Raw genomic sequence first — 4,203 nt, forward strand, 5'->3', positions numbered from 1 at the left:
ACGTCTGGGATGCGGGGCACAGGCAGTTGCCACTACACCACCGCCTCACCTGTTCCAGGTTTCGAGATTCAAGACACTTTATCTATTCAGCATGCCACGGGGGCATTCTGGGTAGCGTAACTGCGTCATACTTTTCAGCCAATCAGCCCGGTGATTATCTGTTTTAAAGGTGGGTGGGGATTTCCGCTCAGTCCAGTCGTGGAGGGAAGAGCGGCAGGAGCAGACGACGGATCAGCATCAGCAATCGGCAGAATCTCCATTGAAGTCAAGATGAACCAAAAAAACCGTCGTCTTCCGGTAAGGACCCTTAGTTAACGTTCTACTATTCTTACAGAGACCGATTTCTGCAACTCAAGACGAGAGACACGTGCGTTTTTACGCAGCTAATAGGGTTGTAGGCAAGACGCGTTTTATGATGCGCCATGAAAGAGAACTTGTAGCTTAATTAACTGTATTAAAATAGCGTCCAGAAAATATTAAGTGTTTGTCTTGGCCGTGAGCTAATCTGGCGTGCCGTGTAATTATATTTTGCCCACGAGGCAATATAAAATTCATATCAGCAATGGGCCGTATGTAAATGTTTCGGTGCGTTTTAATAATAAATTTAAAAAAAAAAAAAAGCAGCACATTCGCCGCAAATATTAAAAATCTCATAAAGCTCTGCTCTTTTTTTTGAAGCTTTGGATTCTTATAAATTTATTGTGTCCAGGCCTCAGAACGCAGGACCGGCGGAGGCAGCGGAGGCTCCCCTCACAGCATCACCTGATGCGAAGGCAGCGCCTAAGCTGGCAACACCGGAGGGTCAAGGGCCGGAGGAGCGGTCTGGCAGCAAGACGCTGCCGTCAGACAAGCGGGTGAGACATGAGCGGCTGCAGTGCTTAAAACAGACGGTGAGCGAGGAAGCTTTAAATTCAAAATCAGTAAACTAAATCTTACCTTACCTAAAATTAAAAAAATTGCTGTTTGATGTGCTGTTTTCCCCGGTACGCGTTTTAAAAGCGCGGGGTGAACTAAGATAAAGTTAGGCCCAAAGCCTGCCGCCAGTTCCAGTTTTTTGCGCGGCCGTGCCGCGTCGTGGCGACACGTGACCACCACCATCGGATTCGTCTCGTTCCGCTGATGTTGTTTGATGTGCTGTTTTCCCCAGTACGACTTTTCTGCACAAGGGGTGAACTGAGAGAAATTTAGGCCCAAAGCCTGAGGCCGCTTCCGGGTTTTTGCACGTCACGAGGCCGCGCCCGGTCGTAGCGACACATGACCACCACCATCGGATTCGTCTCGACTCGCTGATGCGGTTTGATGTGCCGTTTGTCCCGGTTCTCCCTCGCAAAGTGGAACCTTCCTCAAAAAACGGACAGGGGCACGCTGCTAAAAGCCATGCCCACAAAGGTGCACTGCGCGGTGGGTAGATTTAGTGGGGGGGGGGTTGATTTGGGGGCCCGTAGCGTCACTTTCCGGGCACGCAGAAGGTCGTGACGCCGTTGTACTTGCTTGACTTGGTGTATTATTAAAATACATAAATGCATATTTATTTAATGGTTACAAACTTCCAGGATGACTCTGTTATTACTTTTTTCCACAGTTGACGCCTTGGAGGATCCTTCCTGCCTTTGGAGCACCCGTCCAGCCGTGGAGGATCCGTGCAGTTCACTGTTCTGTGTATTAAAGTGTATTCTTGCAAACACTTGTACTTCATTGGTGTATAATCAACTGTCTGTAATCTTGCTAGCACAGAATGGTTGTCCAGATTTTGTAGATCGTTCGTGCAGTACCGGACAGCTGTGGACGACCCGTCCTGCGTGTGGACCACCTGTCCAGCCTTTGGATGACCCGCCCTGCAGTGGACCCCTCTTGCTGTTGAGAACCCGTCCAGCCTTGGATTGCCCGTACAGTTCAATACTCTGTGTATTAAAGTTTATTCTTGCAAACACGTGTACTTCATTTGTGTATAACCAACTGTCTGTAATCTTGCTGCGATGTAATTATTGTCCAGATTATGGTCGGTAAGTCGAAGTGGTCATGCGATTTCTACCCCGAAGGGCCCCGGTCCCGGATTTGTACCCTGCAGGCCACATGTTGGAGAAAACAACGCCGCGCAAAATATTACAATAATCCATATTTCTACTGTATGCAGTGACTCCACAGTGCTTAGTTAACCCACCCGGACCGTCAGCTGTTCGCGGGGACGTTGTCCCGAGGGACTGCGCTGGTTTTAGCGTTGCCGCAGACGGCCGCGCGAAATATGACAACAATCCATATTTCTACTGCATGCAGTGACTCCACAGTGCTTAGTTAACCCCCCCGGACCGTCAGCTGTTCCCGAGGGACTGCGCTGGTTTGAAAATATCGTTTTTAATGTGCAAGTACTAGCGAGTAGGGATAATGTACAAGATTGTCCTTAACGTGTACTTACGACCGCGGTACACACACGCACACGCAGGCGCGAAACACAGACGATGTCAGCAAAGAACTTTTTCTAATCTCGGCCGTTTTGTATTTTGACTTCAGAACGCCAAACCTTATCTAATATTTTAAGATTCTATATTTTGTACATTAATACATTAGAGCTATCTATAAACACCGACGTGTGGACGGTACCACCCTGATGTCGGGGGGGGGGGGATTTCAGACGCCCTCCTGGTCTCAGCTTGGCGCCGCAGCGGGTCGATGCCTCCGAATCCCCCCCGTTTGCTGATAGGATGGCGTTCCCCGTTCCCAGACGGTACGACCCGATGAATGTTCAAAGAATTCCTACGAGGCCTTTTATATGAACGCCATACTGATGGTCATCCGACGGATGGGGACGGATGAGCCCATGTGGCAATGTACCCTTTGATGTGCCGCCACCCCTCCCTTAGAGCAGTATTGCACGGCACGTTATTTCACAACGATCTTAATTCTGGCAGTTCCACCAATTTTAGTCGTTTTATTTTAGGGGTTAATAGCATTTCAGCCGCTTGGCTGCGCCACCGAGTACGATAATCAATAAATGTGCGGAAAATCAATAAATGTGCGGAAGGTGGCGAGGTTTTACCAGAGAATAAGGTGGAACGCGGTGACTGTAGACGGGTAACGGTCAGACCGACCTCATCTTAGAGCATCTCTCCAACCCGCTGCTGCCAAACTCTCCGTTTGCCCCTTTGGAACACTGTAAACTTTATCGTTTTTAACAATTGGGGGAAAAATAAAGCAGTTATTGGGACCGTTTCTGTATTTATTAGGTGTGAGAGGCATTGCAGAATCTGTTCAACGCGTTTCTACAATGTTGTGGGCGTTCCCGTACGCCACCTAGTGGACAGAGAAAGTGACCGCCGTACACAATCACTCGTCCTGACAGGGCTTGACGTCATAATTCCAGGTTTGTCTCGCTGTAAACATGAGCCTCGCGCGCCGCTCGTAACTTTACATCACCCCAGTGGAGTCATTGAACGCGCCGTTTCCCATTTACTTTACCAAACAACAAACCTCAAATTCTTGTAAAAAAAAATACATGCTGCACCCCTTGGTTTTGAACCCAGGAGCTTCTGGCCGGGAGTCAAGTGTGCTACCCACTGCACCACCGAGAACGCAGTGTGATGTCGCATAAGGAAAAAGCACAGCTCCAGTGCAACACGCTGCGGTCTGGAATAGCAGCTCATCATCCGACAAGCATGACTTTGTTAACGCCTCGGGTTTCCTCCCCCGCACTGTGGGGTGGTTGGTATTGCTACCAACCACCGTGTCGGAGGCCCCGGGCTCGAGTCCCGCTGGGGGAGTGGGGTAGAACGGGGGTAGCAGGGTAGGCCTAGGGCCTTGCCTGGGCGGAGTGAACTGGACCGGTCCACTTCACTCCGCCCAGGTGGCCCTGGGTCTACCCTGCTACCCCCTCTCTATCCCATTCCCGTAGTGGGATTTGAAGCTGGGGCTCTTTGAACTTTTCAACATTGCTACCAACTATTCCCCCACCCCCGTGCACACACCGACGCACGCACTCACACGCCACGGACAATTTGGAGTAACCGACTCCCCTAAATTGCACGTTTTTGGAGGTGGGCGGAAACGGGAGAACCCCGACGCAGACACGATTTGAACCCAGTACCATCTGGCTGTGAGGCCAGCATAAACTCGACCAGCTGATAACCAGTCATTAACAAATTCTCAACACCAATGACGACATCACAGACAATCTGAATGTAAATATACATACTTTAATCTCATGTCCAA

The 4,203-nt window shown here is 49.8% G+C and overlaps 1 long non-coding RNA gene across 1 annotated transcript; it reads left to right on the forward strand.

Annotated features, from left to right (window-relative positions):
* The first annotated feature begins 277 nt into the window (after positions 1 to 277).
* Positions 278 to 1,814, forward strand: LOC137906160 (uncharacterized). The gene is made up of 3 exons (XR_011105873.1): positions 278 to 297; positions 710 to 890; positions 1,583 to 1,814. It is a non-coding gene; the product is annotated as an uncharacterized lncRNA (long non-coding RNA).
* The last annotated feature ends 2,389 nt before the right edge of the window (positions 1,815 to 4,203 follow it).

Source organism: Brachionichthys hirsutus, chromosome 16, assembly GCF_040956055.1.
Source record: "Brachionichthys hirsutus isolate HB-005 chromosome 16, CSIRO-AGI_Bhir_v1, whole genome shotgun sequence".
NCBI lineage: Eukaryota > Metazoa > Chordata > Actinopteri > Lophiiformes > Brachionichthyidae > Brachionichthys > Brachionichthys hirsutus.